Source organism: Callorhinus ursinus, unplaced genomic scaffold (genome assembly GCF_003265705.2).
Source record: "Callorhinus ursinus isolate GAN/ISIS: 27379988/994484 unplaced genomic scaffold, GSC_fseal_2.0 scaffold9, whole genome shotgun sequence".
Lineage (NCBI taxonomy): Eukaryota > Metazoa > Chordata > Mammalia > Carnivora > Otariidae > Callorhinus > Callorhinus ursinus.
This window is the reverse complement of record NW_027397071.1, coordinates 62,354,268-62,378,572: the sequence shown is the minus strand read 5'-3', so window position 1 is coordinate 62,378,572 and position 24,305 is coordinate 62,354,268. Positions and strand designations below refer to the sequence as shown.

Genomic DNA, 24,305 nt, shown 5'->3' with positions numbered 1-24,305 from the left:
ATTTGACAGTTGTGATAATATTTCCAATATTGTATTTGATTTAATGTTGCTTTTGAGAAACAATAAATACTGCTTTTTTTTTTAAAGATTTTATTTATTTGACAGAGAGAGAGAGCACAAGCAGGGGGAGCAGCAGGCAGAGAGAGAGGAAGAAGCAGGCTCCCCACTGAGTAGAGAGCCCCATGTGGGGTTCAAGCCCAAGACCCCAGGAACATGACCTGAGCCGAAGGCAGATGCTTAACCGACTGAGCCACCCAGGTGCCCCTAAATACTGCTATTTAAAAGAAGTTAAAGAAAGTGTTGACTACCTATTCTAAGCTGTATGCTTTAAATTCACACTAGAAAATTGCACCTTTAACTGTTCCTCAACTACTTCATGTTGCTAATCTCTAAAAATATTGTGTTGATAAGCCTTACATAGTTGAGGGTCTTTTTAATTAACAGTTAAAATTTGGCAATTTACTTAATAACTTATACAAAACATACTCCAAATCTGAAACCATAACAGTCTTTTATATTAAAGAATAATTTAAAAAGTATTCTTTGTTCTCTCATGAAAAACTGTCAGTGTTAGTATAAGTCATTCTCTATAGTGCACAATGAATGAGATTGAAAAGGAAGAACAAAAAATTAAAATTATTTACTTAAGTATATTCAATGTTTATAATGAAGTATAATTTTACCTATAGCAAGTAATTCACACCATAATGGCCCAGATTCATGACAAGAAAAAAATATATTCAATTCATTATATTTATTATTTTAAAAATCACTAATAGTTTTGTTAAATTAAAATTACCAAAGACTGAACTTACTGAGTGATTCATAAAACTGCATTCCACCTTATTCATTAATTGCAGTGTTGGACTAACTAGAGTTACTCTTTTGTCTGCATCCATCGAGACAACATAATTGTTATTTTGATTTCCTATTATTATGCATCATGGATAATGAATTCTTTTAGGGGAAAAGGATAAATAATTTGCATTTTCATGAATCAACAAGCATTTGTATTCCCTGTTAAGACTGGAATCTATCAATACATTCTGCAAATAAATTAAACAATTTGAAAAATCACAGTTTTCACACATCACATTTGCTTTTAGGATGATGAAGTCAACCCTTAAATTAATGTATACATAGCAGCATACCAAACCACAACAAAACTGTGGTTTAAAACAACAGCATCTATTATTTCCTCCAATTTTATGGGTTGGCCAGTGATCCATCTGGGCTCACTCTTGATGAATATGAGTCTAGAGTAAAAGAAATCTGTACTAGAGATATAAATCAGTGTGTAGATAATATTTAAAGTCAAGTTATCTGATGAGATAAGCAAAGGGAGTAACTATAGATAGAAAAAAGATTCAGGAATGTTGCCCTGAAAGATTCTAGTGTTTAGAAGGTAAAGAAATGAGGTGTGACCAATTAATGTACAGCAGTGGCCAGAGCACACACATGTGCGCACGGCGGCGGGGGGGGCTTTAGAATAGAGTGTTGGTATGTTCTTTAAAACTAGAAAAAGAAATGTCTAAGAGGAAACAATGGGAATAGTCCAAATGGATCAAATCCTACTAACAGAACCATGAGAATATAAAATGAGATCTGACATTTAGCAATTTGGAAGTCATTAATGACCTTAAGAATTAAGGGCAATTTGGAGGGAAAGGCATTTGAAATCCTGCCTGAATGGGCTACAAATAGAGGCAGACAACTTTTCCAATATTTGTTTTTTCTGTAAAAGGGAAAAGAGAAAAGAATTAGTAGTTGATGGGGTTGTGGGGCAAAGTGCAGGGTTTTTTTTTTGTTTTTATTTAAATTCCAGTTAATTAACATAAAGTATAATATTAGTTTCAGGTATACAATTTAGTGATTCAACAATTCCATACAATACCTGGTGGTCATCATGACAACTGCACTCCTTAATCCCTATCACCTATTTAACTCATCCCTCCATCACCTCCCCTCTGGTAACTATCAGTGTATTCTCTAGTTAAGAGTCTGTTTCTTGGTTTGCCTCTCTCTCTCTCTCTTTCCCTATGATCATTTGTTCTGTTTCTTAAATTTCACATATGAGTGAAATCATATGGTATTTGTCTTTCTCTGACTGACTTTATTTGGCTTAGCATTATACTCTCTAGTTCAATCTATGTCGTTGCAAATGTTAAGATTTCATTCTTTTCTTCGGCTGAATAATATTCCATATACCACATCTTCTTTATCCATTCATCAGTCGATGGACAACTTGGGCTGCTTCCATAATCTGACTATTTTTGATAATGCTACTATAAACATAGGGGTGTGTATATCCCTTTGAATTAGTGATTTCGTGTTCTTTGGGTAAATAACCAATACTGCGATTACTGGATCCTAGAGTAGTTCTATTTTTAACTTTTTGAGGAGTTTCTATCCCATTTTCCACAGTGGCTACACCAGTTTGCACTGTCACCAACAGTGCATGAGGATTCCTATTTCTCCATATCCTTACCAAAACTTAATGTTCCATTATTGTTGATTTTAGCCATTCCAAAAGGTATGAGGTGATATCTCATTGTGGTTTTGATTTGCATTTCCCTGACAATGACTGATATTGAACATCTTTACATGTGTGTGTTGCCATCTGTATGTCTTCTTTGGAGAAATGTCTGTTCCTGTCTTCTCATTTTTTAATTAGGTTATTTGTTTTTTGAGTGTTGAGTTGTATAAGTTCTTCATATATTTTGGATACTAACCCTTTATCAGATAGGTGATTTGCAAATATCTTCTCTGATTCCATACAAATGTCAGTTTTGTTTATTGTTTCCTGCATAAGCTTTTCATTTTGATGTAATCCTAATGGTTTATTTTTGCTTCTGTTTCCCTTGCTTCAGGGGACCTAGCCAGAAAAAAACTTGCTATGGCTGATGTCAGAAAGTTACTGCCCGTGCACTCTTCCAGGATTTTTGTGGCTTCAGGTCTCACATTTAGGTCTTTAAACCATTTGGAATTTATTTTGTGTATGGTATAAGAAAATAATCCAGTTTGATTCTTTGCATGTTGCTGTTAAGTTTTCCCAACACTATCTGTTGAAGAGGTTGTCTCTTTCCCATTGAATATTTCCTGCTTTGTCAAAGGTTAACTGGCCATATAATTGTGGGCTCATTTCTGGGTTTTCTATTCTGTTTCATTGATCTTTGTGTCTATTTCAGTGCCAGTACCATGCTGTTCTGATCACTACAGTTTTGTAATATAACCTGCAGTCTGGAATTGTGATGCCTCCAGCTTGTTTTCCAAGATTGTCTTAGCTATTCCTGATCTTTCATGGTTCCATAGAAATTTTAGAATTGTTTGTTTTAGTTCTATGAAAAATGCTGTTGTTATTTTGATAGGGATTGCATTAAATGTGAAGATTGCTTTGGGTAGTATAGACATTTTAACAATATTTGTTCTTCCAATTCATGAGCATTTCTTTGTGTCATCTTCAGTTTCTTTCATCAGTGTTTTATAGGTTTCACACTATAGTCTTTCACCTGTTTGGTTAGGTTTATTCCTAGATATCTTATTATTTTTGGTGCAATAATAAATGGGGTACTTTGGGGGGTTTTCTTGGGGGGGTTCTTTGTTTTTTGGGTTTTGTTTTGTTTGTTTTTGTTAGAGAACAGGGGCAGGGAGGGGAAGAGGGAGAGAGAGAATCGTAGACTCCACACCCAGTGCAGAGCCTAAGAGCCTAATGTGGGGCTCGAGCTGAGATCATGACCTGAGCTGAAATCAAGAGTGCAACGCTTAACCAACTGAGCCACCCAGGCACCCCTAAATGGGATGGTTTTCTTTGTTTCTTTTTTTTTTTAAGATTTTATTTATTCATTTGAGACACAGAGATAGAGAGAGAGCGTGAGCAGGGGGAGAGGCAGGGGCAGAGGGAGAAGCAGGCTCCCCGCCAAGCCAGAAGCCCAATGCAGGGCTCGATCCCAAGACCCTGGGATCATGATTTGAGCCGAAGGCAGACACTCCACCATCTGAGCCACCCAGGAGCCCCGGGATGGTTTTCTTAGTTTCTCTTTCCACTACTTCATTATTGATGAATAGAAATGCAAGAGATTTCTGTACATTGATTTTGTATCCTGGGACTTTACTGAATTCGTGTATCAGTTCTAGCACTTTTTTGGTGGAGTCTTTTCGGGGTTTCTATAAAGAGTACATGTCATCTGCAAATAGTGAAAATTTAACTTCTTCCTTACCAATTTGGATGCCTTTTATTTCTATTTGTTATTTGATTACATGGATAAGACTTCCAGTACTATGTTGAATAAAAGTGGTGAGAGTGAACATCCTTGCCTTATTCCTGTCCTTAGGGGTAAAGCTCTCAGTTCTTCCCCATTGAGGATGATATTAGCTGTCGGTTTTTCATATATGGCCTTTATTAGATTGCAGTATATTCCCTCTAAACCCACTTTGTTAAGGATTTTTATCATGAATGGATGTTGTACTTTGCCAAATGCTATTTCTCCATCTACTGAAATAATCATATGGTTCTTATTCTTTTTCTTACTGATATGATGTATCACATTACTTGATTTACAAATATAGAACCACTTGATTGTGGTGAATGATATGTTTAATGTATTATTGGATATGGTTTGCAAATATTTTGTTGATTTCTGTATGTATGTTTATTGGAAATATTGGCCTATAGTTCTCTTTTTTGTGGTGTCTTTATCTGGTTTTAGTATCAGGGTAATGCTGAACTCACAGAATGAATTTGGAAGTTTAGTCTCCTTTTCTGTTTTTTGGAATAGTTTGAGAAGAATAGGTATTAAAGTTTCTTTTTTTTTTAAGATTTTATTTATTTGACAGAGAGAGAGCTAGAGCAGGAGCACAAGCAGGGCGGGTGGGAGAGGGAGAAGAAGGCTTCCCGCCAACCAGGGAGCCCGATTTGGGGCTCGATCCCAGGACCCTGAGATCATAACCTAAGCCAAAGGCAAACACTTAACAACTCAGGCACCCCAGTATTAATGTTTCTTTAAATGTTTGGTAGAATGTACCTGTGAAGCCATCCGGTCATGGACTTTTGTTTGTTGGGAGTTTTTGATTACTGATTTAATTTCACTGCTGGTAATCTGTCTGTTCAAACGTTCTATTTCTTCCTGATTCAGTTTTGGAAAGTTATATGTCTCTAGGAATTTATCCATTTCTTCTAAGTAGTCCAATTTGTTGGCATATACTTTTTATAATATTCTCTTATACTTATTTGTATTTCTGTGGTGTTTGTTGTTATTTTCCCTCTCTCATTTGTGCTTTTACTTATTTGAGTCCTTTCTCTTTTTTTCTTGATACTTCTGGCTAGAGGTTGATAAATTTTGTTGATTTTTTTTCAAAGAACCAGCTGTTGGTTTCATTGATCTCTTTTACTGTTTTTTTCAGTTTCTATATCATTTATTTCTACTCTAACCTTTATTATTTCCTTCCCTCTGCTGGTTTTAGGTTTTGTTTGTTGTTTTTCTAGCTCCTTTAGGTAGAAGGTTAAGTTGTTTATTTAAGATTTTTCTTGCTTCTTGAGGTAGGCCTGTATTGCTATAAATTTCTCCTTTAGAACCACTTTTGCTGCTTCTCAAAGGTTTTGGACCATTGCATTTTCATTTTCATTTTTGTTTCCATGTACTTTTTTATTTCTTCTTTTATTTCTTGGTTGACCCATTCATTGTTTAGTAGATGTTATTTAACCTCCATATAGTTGTGGACTTTCCAGATTTTTTTCTTGTGATCGACTTCTAGTTTCACAACACTGAGGTCAGGAAAGGTTCATGGCATCACTTTGATCTTCCTGAATTTGTTTAGTCTTGTTTTTTGACCTAATATGTGTTGTATTCTGGAGAATGTCCCATGTGCACTTGAAAAGAACATGTCTTCTGCTATTTTAGGATGGAATGTTCTGAATGTATCCATTAAATCCATCTGATCAACTATGTCATTCAAAGCCATTGTTTCCTTATTGATTTTCTATTTAGATGATCTGTCAGTTGATGTAAGTGGGGTGTTAAAGTACCCCATTATAATTGTATTATTGTCGATTAGTTCCTTTATGTTTATTAACTATTTTATGTATTTGGGTGCTCCCATGTTGGGTGCATAAATATTTACAATTGTCATATCTTCTTTTTGGATTGTCCCCTTCATTATTATATAGTGTCCTTCTTTGTCTCTTGTTAGTATTTGTTTTACAGTCTGTTTGTCCAATATAAGAATTGCTACTCTGGCTTTCTTTTGATACCCATTTGTATGATAAATGTTTCTCTATCCCCTCACTTTCAATCTGCCTGTGTCTATAGGTCTAAAATGAGTCTCTTTGGGCGCCTGGGTGGCTCAGTTGGTTAAGCGACTGCCTTCGGCTCAGGTCATGATCCTGGAGTCCTGGGATCGAGTCCCGCATCGGGCTCCCTGCTCAGCGGGGAGTCTGCTTCTCCCTCTGACCCTCTTCCCTCTTGTGCTCTCTCATTCTCTCTCTCTCAAATAAATAAAATCTTAAAAAAAATAAAAAATAAATAAATAAATAAATAAATAAATAAAATGAGTCTCTTTTAGGCAGCATATAGAGGGGTCTTCTTTTTTTATCCATTCTCTCACCCTATGTCTGCAAAATGCAGTTTTTTTAAAAATAGGAGAAATCTCAGCATATTGATATGCTAATAGCAGTGATAGAATACAGAAAGAAGTAACAATAATGAAGATAGAGGGAAGAATTGCTGAAGTTATATCCTTGATTAAGTGAGAGGAAATGGGATGTAATGTGCAAGTAGAAAGATTAACCTCAGATAAGACAAGGAACAGTTCCTTCAGTAAGAGAAGCAAAGTATATAAGGGCAGAGTCAGGTCACTGGGTGAATACAGTAGTGGAGCTTATAGAAGTACTCTTCTATTTTTTCTATTTTTTCTATTTATTGATTATATATTACCTATCAGCCATTGTGCTAGGTCACAGGGATACAAAGACAAATTAGCATGGTCCCAGCACCAAGGAGATTTCTTATTTGAGTGACAGTAGATGGGGGTGCCTGTAAACTCAGGGAAGACAGGAGGAAGATCAGGTTTGAGATCACTATGCACGGAATCTATGGTAGCTCTCAGACAATCTCCTTCATAATTTTGCACAGAGCTAAATTTAGTTATAATTATATAAGGTCAATATCATTACAACCCACCAACTCCTTCTCTATTACTATTAAAAATGAAAAATAGTGTATACATATATGTGTGTCATTCCTTCCATATTTCTGTTCTGGCTAGTGGGACTCAAAATTCGAGCAATGAATTAATAGTTTAAGAATGACACTCATTGCACAGGACGACTTACTATTCCTAAATACTTATAAATATTAGAAGAAAAAATATGCTGAAGATATCAGAAAAATGTCTTGTTCCTAACATGGTAGGACCTAATTTATGTTTGTGACATCATAGTATACAGATAATCTGCACATGGGTATGATTCAAATTAGCAATCTATAGAAGATTGCTAGGTTATGAAATTCCCTTGTATATTATGGTAATTTACCTCCACATTATTTCATTGTTATAGATTCTGAGGTTCTCAATAGCTTTTGAAAAAAAAAAAACATGCAGTGATAATATATGGCTTGTTCTCTCTGCTTTCAGAAATAAAAAATACTAAATCAAAATTAACATGGAAAAATCTGAACCAAGTAGGCAGTTAAGCACTTGGAGATAATCAATCAGTATAAATATGAACAGTTATGTGTTAGCAATGGAATAATACTATTGAACATTTCATTTTTTTTTTTGCAATAGGTTTTCAGCTGCACAAGAAGGATGCTAAAAATTCTTTCCTAATAATATCCAGTGACAATCTTAAAAAAACAAAAATGATGTTTTGGAGAACACCAGTGCTGTACAAATGTAGTCTCTATCCAGATTTGGTAAAACTATTGTAACAGAACTCTGAAATTTCAGGTCCGTAAACCAAAGTACAGAAAGAGCTTTTCCATTTTCCCCAAACATTTCATAATACCTAACTACTCTAATCAGATAGTCTGTCAAACCAAAATGATGTCATATAATAAATACAAAATACCATCTTGAAATTCCCCATATGTGACACAGAAAAAAAATATAAGAAGAAATGGTCACAAACTTGACAGAATGCAATGAATAAGCAGCCTTGTCCATCTCAAGTGACTGATGTTGGAAAGTTATAATGAAATCCCTCTGCCTTAATTTAAGAATAGAAAAGTTGCTATATAAACCCAGTGATTTCTCAAATTCAGGTCTTCTTTTTTAAAGATGTTATTTATTTGACAGAGAGAGCACAAGCAGAGGGAGAAGCAGGCTCCCCACTGAGCAGGGAGCCTAATGAGGGACTCGATCCCAGCACCCTGGGATCATGACCTGACCCAAAGGCAGCTACTTAACCAACTAAGCCACCCAGGTGTCCCTCAAATGCAGGTCTATCAAATAGATTAGATATCCAATTATACCTTCACATCCCATGTTAATTATTATTTCCCAGTGGCTATAAATTCTATATTCTGTAGGCTGCCATGACTATTTTGGAGATTTTTTAATAAATATTCTATAAATATTAATTTTTTTTAAACCAAAAATAACTATCATTCAATATAAAATCTACTTTGTTCCAAATGCTTTACATTATTATATCATTTAATCTTTACCATTTTCCTGCCTGTAAGGTGTAAGATTTCCTTCCAGGAGAGGAAATCAAGGCTCAGGTTAGTAACTTGCACAAAATCACGTGTGGAAACAGTAAGTACCAGATACATAATTTGAAATCGAGTCTGACTGACACCAAAGCTCCTTCCATTTTATATAATTCACTACTCTATACAAGATTCTATTTCAAGTACGTCAGGGAATTAAAAAGAGGAGTTAAAAATAATTTATGCTGGGGCACCTGGGTGGCTCAGTCGTTAAGCGTCTGCCTTCAGCTCAGATCATGATCACGGGGTCCTGGGATCAAGCACTGCATCAGGCTCCCTGCTCCGCGGGAAGCCCACTTCTCCCCCCCCCACACCCCCTGCTTGTGTTCTTGCTGTGTCTCTCTCTGTCAAATAAATAAATAAAATCTTAAAAAAAAATTATGCCATTAAAGAGCTTATTACATTCTAGGAAAAAGCAGCTAAACTACAATGCAGAGAGACATCATACATCTGATTATAAATTTCAGGAAAGGTTTTGTGGATGACATAACATTTGATATAGGTTTTAAACAATAAACTGTTTTATCAAAAGGGGAAAATTTGGTGATGGGGGTACTGATGAAGGATGTAGAGTAAAAGGGCTTTCTAAGAGAAGAGAATGATGAAGAAAAAAACCAGCAAAAAGCATGTTTTATATACAGTAACTACTTCAGGATGACTAGAGCACTGGGTAAATACTGGAATGAAGCAAAGGAAGACAAAAAGAGAGGATGAGTCCATACTAAACAGTCTTAAATACCATGTTGAGGAAATTTTATTTCATTCTAAAGGCACTGGGAAGTTACTGAAAGTTTTTAAGTAGGGAGTAATGTGATAGAAACTATGCTTCAGAAAAATGACTTGCATAAAAATAAATACAATATTTATTACAATATTAAATACAATATTAAACACAAATTGAAAGGATACAGGACTGAGGAAAAAAGGTAAATTTAGAAGTTACTACAATATTCCTGGCAGCCTGAACTAAGACAATGATAGCAGGGAAAGAGAAGGTAGGACACTATGAGATCTAAATACTGGGTCAAAACACAGAGTTAGCAAAAAGCAAAGGTAAATCAGAAACCAGAGCTGTCGGATTCCAAAATATGTGCTCTTTCCCTTCCACCACACTACCTCCACCATGTGACATGCCACAGTGCTGGGCACAAAAGTACATATTCAAAAAATATTTGTTGAGTTTTTGTCGTCGTTCTGCTAAGTATTTAATTCTTGTACAGAAGCCATCAGTGTACATAATAGTAAATATCTGTTGAGTCAAAGAACGAAGGTTCAAAGAGGAAAATAAAACTCGAGAAAAAATGGCACCTGGAGAAGGAAAGATGGTGGAGGAGAGCGGACCATATTTCAACTGGTCCCCAGAATTGAGCTGGATATCTATCAGACCACTCTGAGCACCCACAAAATCAGCCTGAGATATAAGAAGATCTGGATCTCTACAAACAGAATATCACAGGCTGTTGGTATTCAGGTACGCAGCGGGGAGCCGTGATTCCGCGGGCAGATATCAGAGTATAAACGGCAGCAGGAGGGATCCTGTCATAGGGATCCTGCACCGCCGGTGAGCGACAGCCTCGCACGCTGGGGATGGGGCACAGACTCACAGACCCGTAGAGTGGCGAAAGGAGTTTAGGGCAGCCCCCGGGTTGGAAACCCAGGGCGGTGGGGTCACGCATGCGATGGGAAGCGGACGGCGGTTTTAGAAGCACAAAGGGCAGACATGTGCCCCGACCCGGAGGCAAAACTGGGGGCGCTGTGGAGAGGCACACAACCGAGGCCACTGCAGTTTATAGCAGCACAGACAGAAATGGAGACAGTGTGGCCTGGAGAGCTCACTGAAGAAGAGACTGCGATCTCTCTGCTCTGTGGCAGAGGGTTGGAAACGGTCTCTTCTGCTCTGATTTGCGGAAGAGACGCGGAAAGCCGTCAGAGAAAGCCGCCAGAAAACAAAAGCTCCCAAAACTGATTCCCACTGAGCCCATCCCCCGCCACAGGGGGGCAGGGCAACTCCGCCCAAACAGGGTTGCCTCAGTAACAGCGCGGCAGGCCCCTCCCACAGAAGACAAGCTGGGAAAACAAGAGGCCAGCAACACTGAGATCTCAAGAAAACAGGTGCATCTTGCTTGGGTTCTGGTCAATAGTTTGTGGACTCTATACATTCCCTCAAACACCCATCAACAAAATGACTAGGAGGAGGAACCCTCAAAATAGAAAAGCCTCAGAGATCATGACTTATGCTGCAGATTTACAAATGGATGCAGATATAACCAAGATGTCAGAGATGGATTTCAGGCTAGCAATTGTGAAGACAATGGCTAGAATGGAGAAATCAATTAATGGCAACATAGAGTCTCTAAGGGCAGAAATGAAAGCTGAATTGGCAGAACTTAAAAATGCTATCAATGAGATCCAATCCAATCTAGAAAATCTAATGGCTACGGTAACTGAAGCAGAAGAACGGATATGTGACCTGGAAGATAATATAATAGATAAAAAGGGAAAAGAGGAGGTCAGGGAAAAACAACTCACAATCCATGAAAATAGAATCAGAGAAATAAGTGACACCATGAAGCATTCCACTGTCAGAATAATTGGAATCCAGGAGGGGGTAGAGAGAGAGAGGACTAGAAGATGTATTTGAGCAAATCATAGCTGAGAACTTCCCTAATCTGTGGAATGAAACAAACATTCACATTCTAGAGGCAGAGAGGACCCCTCCCAAGATCAAGGAAAACAGGCCAACACCCCAGCATGTAATAGTAAAACCTGCAAATCTTAGAACCAAAGAAACCATCTTAAGGGCAGTTAGGGGGAAGAGATTCCTTACGTACAGAGGGAGGAATGTCAGAATAATGTGAGACCAGAATAACAGAGACCTGGCAAGCCAGAAAGGCCTGGCAAGACATATTTAGGATACTAAATGAGAAGAACATGCAGCCAAGAATACTTTATCCGGCAAGGCTGTCATTTAGAATGGATGGAGAGATGCAGAGTTTCCACGACCTGCAGAAACTGAAAAAATATGTGACCACTAAGCTGGCCCTGCAAGAAATATTAAGGGGGGTTCTATAAAAGGAGAAAGACCCCAAGAGTGATATACAACACAAATTTACAGGGACAATCTATAAAAACAACGTCTTCACAGGCAACATGATGACAATTAATTCATATCTTTCAATAATCACTCTCAACGTGAATGGCCTAAATGCTCCCATAAAACGGCACAGGGTTGCAGATTGGATAAAAAGACAGGACCCATCATATGCTGCCTTCAAGAGACTCATTTTGAACCTAAAGATAAATCCAGACTGAAAGGAAAGGGATGGAGATCCATCTTCCATGCCAGCGGACCTCAAAAGAAAGCTGGGGTAGCAATTCTTCTATCGACAAATTAGATTTTAAAATAAAGTCTGTAACTAGAGACACAGAAGGACACTATGTCATTCTAAAAGTGTCTATCCAACAAGAAAATCTAACAACTGTAAATATCTATGCCCCCAACATGGAAGCAGCCATCTACATAAGCCAACTGTTAACCAAAATAAAGAGTCATATTGATAACAATACGTTAATTGTAGGAGATCTCAATACTTCACTCTCAGCAATGGACAGATCATCTAAGCAGAAAATCAACAAGGCAACAAGAGCTTTGAATGATACACTGGACCAGGTGGACCTCATAGATATATACAGATTATTCCACCCTAAAACAACAGAATACTCATTCTTCTCGAGTGCACACAGAACTTTCTCCAGAAGAGACGACATACTGACTGGGTCACAAATAAGGTCTCAATCGATATCAAAAGATTGAGATTATTCCCTGCATATTCTCAGACCACAATGCTTTAAAAGTGGAACTCAATCACAAGAAAAAATTTGGCAGAAATTCAAACACTTGGAAGCTAAAGACCACTCTGCTCAACAATGTTTGGGTCAACCAGGAAATCAAAGAAGAACTTAAATAATTCGTGGAAATCAATGAGAACGAAAACACATTGGTCCAAAACCTATGGGATACTGCAAAGGCAGTCAGAAGGGGGAAATACATAGCCATCCAAGCCTCACCCCAAAAAAATAGAAAAATCCCGAATTCACCAACTAACTCTACACCTTAAAGAACTAGAGAAAAAGCAACAAATGATGCCTAAGCCACGCATTAGAAGAGAAATAATTAAAATTAGAGCAGAAATCAATGAATTAGAAACCAGAAACACAGTAGATCAGATCAACGAAACTAGAAGTTGGTTCTTTGAAAGAATTGATAAGATCGATAAACCACTGGCCAGACTTATCCAAAAGAAAAGAGAAAGGACGCAAATTAATAAACCTATTCTACTGAAGCTGTTTCAAAAAATAGAAACAGAAGGAAAACTTCCAAATTCATTCTATGAGGCCAGCATTACCTTAATCCCCAAACCAGGCAAGCACCCCATCAAAAAGGAGAATTTCAGACCAATATCCCTCATGAATATGGATTCCAAAATCCTCAACAAAATCCTAGCTAATAGGATCTAAAAATACATTAAAAGAATCATCCACCATGACCAAGTGGGATTTACCCCTGGGATGCAAGGGTGGTTCAACATTCACAAAACAATCAATGTGATAGAACACATTAATAAGAGGAGGGAGAAGAATCATATGGTCCTCTCAATTGATGCAGAAAAAGCATTTGACAAAATACAACATCTTTTTCTGATTAAAACTCTTCAGAGTATAGGGATAGAGGGAACATTCCTCAAGTTCATAAAATCCATCTATGAAAAACCCACAGCGAATATCATCCTCAATGGGGAAAAGCTGAGAGCCTTTCCCTTAAGATCAGGAACATGTCAAGGATGCCCACTCTCACCACTATTGTTCAACATAGTACTAGAAGTCCTAGCAACAGCAATCAGACAACAAAAAGAAATAAAGGTATTAAAATTGGCAAAGAAGAAGTCAAACTCTCTCTTTTCGCAGACGACATGATACTTTATTTGGGAAACCCAAAAGACTCCACCCCCAAATTACCAGAACTCATACAGCAATTCAGTAATGTGGCAGGATACAAAATCAATGCACAGAAATCAGTTGCTTTCTTATACACTAACAATGCAACTGTAGAAAGAGAAATTAGAAAAACAATTCCATTTACAATAGCACCAAAAACCATAAGATACCCCAGAATAAACCTAAGCAAAGAGGTAAAGGATCTATACTCTAAAAACTACAGAACACTCATGAAAGAAATTGAAGAAGACACAAAAAGATGGAAATATATTCCATGCTCATGGATCAGAAGAATAAACGTTGTTAAAATGTCTATGCTACCCAGAGCAAGCTATACCTTCAATGCCATCCTGATCAAAATTCCAATGACATTTTTCAAAGTGCCGGAACAAAAAATCCTAAAATTTGTATGGAATCAAAAAAGACCCCAGATCGCCAAGGAAATGTTGAAAAAGAAAAACAAAGTTGGGGGCATCACATTGCCCGATTTCAAGCTATATTACAAAGCTGTGATCACTAAGACAACATGGTACTGGCACAAAAACAGACATATAGACCAATGGAACAGAATAGAGAACCCAAATATGGACCCTTAACTCTATGGTCACATAATCTCTGACAAAGCAGGAAAAAACATGCAATGGAAAAAAGACAGTCTCTTCAATAAATGGTGCTAGAAAAATTGGACAGCCACATGCAGAAGAATGAAACTCGACCATTCTCTAACACCATTCACAAAGATAAACTCAAAGTGGATGAAAGACCTCAATGTGAGACAGGAATCCATCAAAATCCTAGAGGACAACATAGGCAGTAACCTCTTTGACATCACCCACAGCAACTTCTTTCAAGATACATCTCCAAAAGCTAGTGAAACAAAAGCAAAAATGAACTTTTGGGACTTTATCAAGATAAAAACTTCTGCATAGCAAAGTCAACAAAACAAAGAGACAACCCACAGAATGGGAGAAGATATTTGCAAATGACACTACAGATAAAGGGCTGGTATCCAAGATCTATGAAGAACTTCTCAAATTCAACACCCAAAAAACAAATAATCAAGTAAAAAAGTGGGCAGAAGATATGAAAAGACACTTCTCTGAAGGAGACATACAAATGGCTAACAGACACATGAAAAAATGTTCATCATCATTAGCCATCAGGGAAATTCAAATCAAAACCACATTGAGATACCACCTTACACCAGTTAGAATGGCAAAAACTGACAGGAAAAGAAACAACAAATGTTGGAGAGGTTGTGCAGAAAGGGGAACCCCCTTACACTGTTGGTGGGAATGCAAGTTGGTACAGCCACTTTGGAAAACAGTGTGGAGGTGTCTCAAAAATTTAAAACTAGAGCTACCCTATGACCCAGCAATTGCACTCCTGGGCATTTACCCCAAAGACACAGATGTAGTGAAAAGAAGGGCCATATGCACCCCAATGTTCAAAGCAGCAATGTCCCCAATAGCCAAACTGTGGAAAGAGCCGAGATGCCCTTCAACAGATGAATGGATAAAGAAGATGTGGTCCATATATACAATGGAATATTACTCAGCCATCAGAAAGGATGAAGACCCAGCTTTTACATCAACATAGATGGGACTGGAGGAGATTATGCTAAGTGAAATAAGTCAAGCCGAGAAAGTCAATTATCATATGGTTTCACTTATTTGTGGAACCTAAGGAATAGCATGGAAAGAATTAGGAGAAGGAAGGGAGAAATGGGGGGGGGATTGGAGGGAGAAATGAACCATGAGAGACCATGGACTCTGAGAGACAAATAGGGTTTTAGAGGGGAAGGGAGAGAGGGGATTGGTTAGCCCAGTGATGGGTATTAAGGAGGGCACGTACTGCATGGAGCACTGGGTGTTATACGAAAACAATGGATTGTGGATCACCACATCAAAAACTAATGATGTATTGTATTATGACTAACATAACATAATATAAAAAAAAATAGAAAAATTGGCACCTATAGACATAGACATTGAAGGAATATTCCATTGTGCTGCTTCAATTATAATCATTCCCCTTCTGTCATACTGCTAAAACACTCATAACAAACATTTGCTAAATTCTGATTTTTTGGGCACAGTAGTAAATCCGAGGTGGAACAGAAGGGAGAAATATCCATAGGAGACCCTCTAAGCACAACTGCTAGCTACTAGCACCTACATTCTGGGGCTGCTAAGAACAGGAGCCACAAGGCTATATGCATGAACATGGAGACAGACAGCTATGACATGTTGATGATGATACACTAAATATATTTACATGTACTGAAATAGATGCATTTATCAACATTTTTCCCACCTACGGAACAATGACACACAGGTGCAAGGCTAAGAAGAAAACAGTGCAAGATCATTCACAAATGGCTCCACATTACCTAGAACACTGACATGAAGGAATCGGGCACTGGGCTAAATGGTTATCACAGGAATGTTGACATTAGGAAAAATATTGAAGTATCTGAGCATGCAACACTAAGGTGTTTAAAATGTATCACTTATCCTGTTACACAAACCATTTTTTCTCTTTCTTCTGGGTTTCCTTGATAAATATTAATTTTCTACCCTTAGACTAATTAATTTTCTCTTCATTCATTCCACATTTACTGGAGAGCTACTATGTGCCAGATACTATACCAAGATATGCTATAAGAAAGAGAGAGTCTAAGAGAAGTCTTTGTCCTCCAACAGCTGAAAATCTACATGTAAATAAATCATTATAATGTGCAATGAGAAAAGTAGATATATACATCTCCCAGATGAAAGATATGGGCAAGAAGCTAGAACTATAAGATTTAATGGACCAAAAAAGTGCATCATCTGCAAGAATCTTAAACAATAGCTATAGAAGTATCAGGCTAAGGGAGAATCAGAGAATTCTAGAATGTTCCAGCTCCAAGGGAACTATAATTAATTTCTATTAAACAAACAAACAAAAAAAAGCAGGGTACCTGAGTGGCTTAGTCAGTTAAGTGTCTGACTCTTGATTTGGGCTCAGGTTATGATCTCAGGTCCTGGGATGAAGCCCTGTCTCAGGCTCCACTCTAAGCAGGGAGTCGGCTTAAGATTCTCTCTTCCCCTCCCTCTGCCTCTGCTCCTCCCCCGCTTGTGCTCAAGCACTCATTCACTCTCCCTCCCTCTCCCTCAAATAAATAAATCTTTAAAAAAAAAAAATACTCCTGGCAAAGTAATTACCAACCACTGTGTCAGGCTCTGATGATCTGATGATACACAAATAAACCCTGGTCTCTGCCTACCTCAAGAAACCCACAACCCAGTGAAAAAGCTCATGACTACTACTTACTAGTAGGCAGAAGGCATTAAAAAGTGTATGAAGATACAGAAAAAAATAAAACTGAAAATTTTATTAGTATAGAATGTCGCATCACTAGGATAAGACTTAAAAGCACCTCTTAATTAAGACATATTCTCCTGCTACAAACTCTGGAGTATTATTTCATCAACTATACCTCTGAAAAGGCACGTGCCAGCATCACATGACAAACTGTCTACCCTTAGCCCATTCCATTTTCAGACCACATTTCCTGACACCACCCCTTGCCTACAGGTAAAAATGACCACTCCCTCCTTGGTAACTCTATCACACCCTATACAGATTTTACTAACTTGTACTTGATTCATTAATTTATTCATTCTCTTACTCGATGAACAAGTACTTTTTGAGCACCCATTATGTACAAGACAGCACACTACGTGCTGAGAATATAAAGCACTCAAAAATACAGACACAATCCTGTTTTCATGGAACTTACATTCTAGAGGGGGAGACGTAATAATCAAATTTAAAAATAAATATATAACAGCTTACAGTCGCCGCAGCCATGGCTAGCCAGTCGCAGGGCATTCAGCAGCTGCTGCAGGCCGAGAAGCGGGCCGCCGAGAAAGTGTCGGAGGCCCGCAAGCGAAAGAACCGGAGGCTGAAGCAGGCCAAAGAAGAAGCTCAGGCTGAAATTGAACAATACCGTCTGCAAAGAGAGAAGGAGTTCAAGGCCAAGGAAGCTGCGGCTCTGGGATCCCATGGCAGCTGCAGCACCGAAGTGGAGAAGGAGACCCAGGAGAAGATGACCATCCTCCAGGCCTACTTCCAGCAGAACAGGGATGAAGTCCTGGATAACCTGCTGGCCTTTGTCTGTGACATCCAGCCAGAAATCCATGAAAACTACCGCATAAATGGATAGGGGAGGAAGGAGCAGCTCTGCGTGCAGATTGGCATGTTAGATGCCTTCATGGAATACGAAGCTTCAGCAAAGCTTGAGTAGTTACATCCTTGTGAAAAGGCATTAAATTATTTTTGTGTATCACGTAGTAGGTCCCTTCACTTCTTGGAGAATAGCAAATCTAACTTCTTTGTACAAACGTAGAGCGTATCCAAAGATTTTCTCCTTTTACCTCATGTTTCTTAGAAATTTAATGTGTATACGTTGTCTGTTTTCCTATGCCTTTTAGTTCAAGCAACATATGTATCAATACTTTTTCTTTCTTAGATGTAGGAAAAAAAAAACTGTTTAAAGAAAGAAAGGGATTAAATATTTTTTTCCCCTAAAGCTTTCTTGAAGGTCAGGGGCTTTCTCTATGAAAAAGTAGTAAATAGTTACTGTAACTTGTGTGAAGCAGTAGCTGGCCTTAAGTCCTCTCGGCTAAGGGTGGAACAGCGAATACTAGTATATATTGATCGGGCTGCTCTTAGTTTCTCTTACCCAAAATTATTAGATGATAGAATTCAAGAACTTCTTGTATACATGTTCTTACTTGGTGTACTGATAATCATTTGAAAGTAAAGACTTTGTCATGCAATAAATAAATAAATAAATAAATAAATAAATAAATAAATAACAAATCTGGTGATATAAATGCTAAGAACAAAAATAAAATAGGGTAAGAGGAATGGGAGAGATGAAAAGAGAGTACTATACTAGTAGTGTAGCCAGCAAAACCTCCCTGATATGATTAACATTTTATCAGAGACCTGAATGAAGTGAAAGATGTACCATGTAAATATCTTGGGGGCAAAGCATTCCAGGCAATAGAAGTGGAAAGGCCCTGAGGTAAGAGCATGCATAGTGTATTTAAAGAACAGTCAGATAAGAGATGATGGTGACTTGAATACTATCAGCCCCTGTAGCTTTTTAGTGCAGTTATCTGAATCTCCCATCAGACTGTGAACTCCTTGATGGCATGGATCCAATCTTAGCTACCTCTGAGTCCCCACTGCCTAAACAGAACTGAACAGGTGGACACTCAATAAATATTTGAGGAATTAATGAGAAAGGATCCAATCCTTCTCTCCCTTGCTTGATTTACTCCCTGGTATTATTGATAGATATGCACTACATCCTTCACTGGGATTTAAGTTTTCCTGAGGGCAAGTGCTATGTCAGATATATCTTTTCCTCTTCTTCCCATCCCACACCTTCCTCTACCTCCTGGCAAGTGCTGTACAAATATAATGCAGGACCAAAAGAAATAAAACCATTGAAGGGTATATCTTGGTGCTGTGCTACCAAAAGTCATCCAGAATAGGGAATAAAGAGCAGAAATCCTAGATCAAAATTCTCTGTGGAAACAAATGGTACAAAAATACTGAAACAAAGATAGGGCAAACATCAACTTTCTATTACTACCACCCCTGTTACCTGTACCACTTTACAGATGCAATTAGTCATACTGTCACAAAGTATTCTTTCAGGATCCAGAGCTGGGTCAGTAGATAATGATCCCATAGAGGAAAGCCAGAAAGTCTGAAGGATAGTGCTCAAAAACCATAAAATGCTCAGCCATGACTTCAGGTGGAAAAGGATCCAAAAGGTCTATCTGCAGGCAGTAATGGAAACCAAGCATGATTGCCACTTAGTGGTCCAGGGAAATCCGCCTATTCACATCTGGATCCCAGACAGTGATTGGGAAAATAAAAAGTAAATTTGGATATAGACATGGTGAAAATTAGGCCACCCCGCCCAGATTCCCATCAAGAGGGCAAGGGCTCAAGGCAATACCCCAGGCTTAAAGAGATAATAATTCTAAGATTTTAAGCTAGGTAAAACTATGGCACAAAAAACTAGGTATCAAAAAAGAACCCATTTCTAAAGACTATACCAATGGAAATAACGCAAGAAATTCTACAACTTATAAACTAGGGACCAGGTTTTGTCCCTTGCACATCAGATAGCAAGGCAGCAACTAGTTGATAGTTGGCAGCAACTCTGATACTAATCACAGACATTATCCTCTGGTCAAGATTGGCTCAGAGATAAGGTGTATTGGGATGAAAGGCAAGGCCCATCAGCAGTATATCTAACTGCTGCGAGCCAGGAAGAGTAAAGGTATGCATGGCAGCTGGTCCACAAAATCAGAGATCCGTCAAGCTGGAAAATCCACTGCAGTCTTGCAAACCCAACTATGTAAGAGATGTCTATCACTTCCCCTCCACCTACAGCCCCTTCTTGGAGAATCTATACTACCCACAGCCCTTAAAAAGAAGCCCTATATACCCAAGACTATTACCCTCTTTAACCACAACTGACCAGACCCAAGCTGAACCAATAACATTTTCAGAATGAAAATTATCATTCTAAATGATAATTTAGAATTAAAATATAAGACTGAGTTTATTAGATAATGTCGAGCAGGCCAAAATCAACACTATGGCAAGTGAAAGGCACAACAAGCAGGGAACACAAGGAAAACAAACTCAAGATCATACCGGCCCAGGCATATATAAAAGGAGGAAGAGGTTAGCCTGATAATTTTCCAGTTTCGTTTATGCCTATTGGATTAAAAATATTTATTAGTGACTGATAATTCTTGGATAAAATTTCCCTTGAAAAGCAGTCTCATTCTTTAGAATTTGGGTTATCTTTAATAACATATAATTTTCATTTGCTATACTGTTATTTATAGTCCTGTGTTAAATATTCAGATTCAATTATAATCATTCTATTCCTAAATGATATTAAGTTATACTTTAAATATGATCCAATATCCCAGGATCCACAAATCTCAGTAAGAAGAAAGCATACCCTTCCCTTCAGCAATGAGCATCCAAATTTTACTTATAAAATTGTTTCCATATTTTACCCTGTTTAGATGTATAAAAGGTTAACATCTAATTCCATTTACAATGCTGATCCAGCAAGAAAGAAATTAATTTGGCATTAGAATAGTAACATCAATTTCCCATGTATCTGAAGTAATGCATTTACTGGAAAGAGATTAATATCAATTCCATAAATCATTCACATGCTTTTTCCGGAGTTGGAGACATCTGAGTAATGTCATATATGTGAGCTGATACCACTTTGTGCATACTCCATTCATTAATCTATGCCTGGGGTTGCAGAATAGTTGTCAGAAGAAAATATAAAACTTGGAAAAGAATCAATCTTTCTGTTCTTAATTTTTTGTGACTTGTTTTAGGTAAGGTAAGCCAAATGTTGCCTGAAAAGTGATGACACTGATCCATACTGACAGCCAGTATTTTCAGGAAAAAAATTTTTTTTTAAATCAAACATGTGGTCAATTGTCATCCTAGTGGTAACAACCACTTAATACACATATGATAAGACAACGTGTAAATGTTAATGTAAAGATTACATTAAGCATCCTCAATAAAATGCTGACTGAAAAGAGAATTGAGTCTGAACCTCTCCCTGTAAACATCAACTCTTCCTTGTTACTGCTGAATTTCATAATCACACAATCTCAGAGTTCTTTGTGTCAGGGTGCTCCATAGAAATAGAAGCAATAAGGGGTGTGGGTGGGTGTATGTGTGTGTAGAAAGAGATTTATTATAAGGAATTGGCTCATACTATTATGAAGGGTAACAAGTTCCAAAATCTGCAGGTAGCAAAACAGAGTCCCACAAGAGCCAGTGGTGTAGTTCCAAGCAAATGCCAGCAGTCGCAAAACCTAGGAAGAACCAACATCTCAGTTCATCTGAACACAGAAAAAAAACTGATGTCCCAGCTCAAGGCACTCAGGCAAGAAGAGTTTCTCCTTACTAAGGGGAGGCTCAGCCTTTTTGTTATATTCAGGTTTTCCCACATTAGGGAGGGCAACCTACTTTATTCAGTCTACCAATTTAAATGTTAATCTTATCTAGAAATACCTTCACAGACACACCCAGAATAATGTTTTACCAAATATCTGGGCATTCCATGGCCCAGTGAAGTTGAAACTTAAAATTAATTTTCACAGTACCTCAAAGATCATCTACCAACCCCCAAATTACAGGCCCCAGACCCCTTCATAACAATGAGAAAAACAAGACCCAGATGTGAGCTTGGAGCTCCTAATGCCCAGTAAATATTAGTTATTTTTGACCAATTGATAATTATTAACCTAAATGTAAATCTTTCATTACAAGTCACATGTGGCTAACAAAACTACAGAAAAAAAGGAAGTATGTGATCCAAAGGAAAGAACCCAGACCTTTGAGTCAGATGAGGATCAAATCCTGGCTCTGTAATTTACTAAGTTACTTAAATTTTGATCCTCAGCTTCCTCACCTGAAATAGTGCCTATTTTATAATATTCTTAGAATTAGAGATAAGGTAGATAATGTTTCTTACATAGTAGCCCTCATGTAGTAGATGCTCAATATTTCCCTAACACATTGTTACATGTTCACTTTCTGGACACATGGGAGAATTCCATTTTTGCCCTCCTGAATATAGACATGGCCATGTGACATGTTTTCACTACACAATGTGAATGGAAATTATTTGTGACCCTTGAAGGGTTTTTTTTATTACTTTAAAATCATAGTGAGAAATTTCTCTCTTGCCACAAATTCACAAAACCAAAAGTCCTTATATTTTTATAGTATAGTAACAACTTACAGAATATTTCCTTATCTTCTGTCATTTGCATATAATAGCAGTATTGTCGACTAGGCAGGACAGCCTTTATTACTCCATTCTAGTGACTAGATCACACACTCAGAGAAGGTAAGTGAGTGCCCAAGGCCACATATATAATAAGTGCCAGGTCTTCTGATTCCCAGGGAATACAATCAGTTAATGGGAAAAAAAAAATCACACTGACAGTAAACTGTTTTGTAAAATAATTTATTGACATGTTGATTTGTTTTGGTGTTTTGTGTAGGATACCCCACATTCTATTTCCCCACACACTAGACATAACCCCCTACTACACACACACACACACACACACACACACACACACAGCCCATACTCATTCTTCTCCAAGAGATCTGAAATGATCTCTTGCCTCAGGGGAGGTTTATGTGACAGTAAAAAGGCAAAAGTAGCCTCTAACATTTTTCTTCCTCAAGTTAGCCATGATTATGCTAGTAGAAAAGGGGTCTTCCATTGGAAACAGAAAAGGGGAGGAAATAGTCCCACACACTGATAAAGTGATAGAAATCAAGGATCCCATGAGTGGTGGAAGGAAGAAGTGCTCCCTGACAGTCCTCAGCAGGGGATGGTTGTGCAGAGCACCTAGGGAAGAAGAATTCTGGGCACTAGGGCTCTGGGTCTAGGCAAAGGCCCCAAAAAGACCCCCATTCCCAGCTTGCAGCAAAGCATTCCACCTTCAAGGAGCTACATGGGCTTGGATAATAAGGATGTCTATATCCAGACATTTCAAAATCAGAAGGCCTCATCTCATTGTCTAAGTATCACATAAGCCTCTTGGCATTTTATGTAATGGTAGGGAAAGAGACAGAGCCTTAGGGAAGATGAGAAATTAAATTTCCCCAAATCCCAATGAGATGGAGAACAAGAGTCAGATTAATTTTATTTAAATAAACTAAAATAATTTGACATTTATTGCTGAGTATATGAACTAGAATCCACACCTACAACATACAAACAGGCCAAAATTCTTCTGAAAACATATACTTTTTTTTTTTTTAAGAGAACAAACTGAGGGTTGCTAGAAGGGAGGTGGGTGGGGGGATGGGTTAAGTGGGTGGTGGGTATTAAGGAGGGCACTTGTTATGATGAGTACTGGGTATTATATGTAAGTGATGAATCACTAAATTCTACTCCTGAAACCAATAGTACACTATATGTTAGCTAACTTGAATTTAAATAAAAACTTGGTCCTGAGTTGGGAGTGGGGGAGAAATCAGCATTTTGAGAAAATGAAAATAATACCAGTTCAGCAAAGTTTCCACAATGAGGAATAATAAATCTCTAAAGCTAACATGTGATGTTTTCCTTGCTATAACCAGAGAGTGATTTTGATAGTGAGTTATCATCACTATTATCTTATATTGTTCTCTGGACTCAAATGTATATAGAAAGTAATAATAATTTCACACAGTACTTTCCAGGACCATAGGAAATAAAGCTGTGAGAGACTGAATAAAATTAAACCAGGGATGGAATGTGACCAAGAAGCAGAAGTTTTTGTTCCTGAACTCAATGATGGGCCTAATAATAAAAAAGTTGGAATAAGCAAATAAATAAATAAACAAATAAATAAATACTTGGAAGGAAAAAAAAGAAAACATATACTTGTCAATTTCAAACCTATGACATTTTCCTGACCATTCCTAAAGGACTAAGTTCTCCGAATCCACAAATGTCACCCTTTCTCCATA

The 24,305-nt window shown here is 37.7% G+C and overlaps 1 protein-coding gene and 1 pseudogene across 1 annotated transcript in view; one reads left to right on the top strand and one right to left on the bottom strand.

Moving 5' to 3' along the window:
* The window catches only part of LOC112823825 (AGBL carboxypeptidase 4), a 1,550,619-nt gene that overhangs the window by 1,353,026 nt on the left and 173,288 nt on the right, over positions 1-24,305 (bottom strand). The window lies entirely within an intron of this gene.
* On the top strand, positions 17,548-18,199 carry LOC112823826 (V-type proton ATPase subunit G 1 pseudogene; annotated as a pseudogene).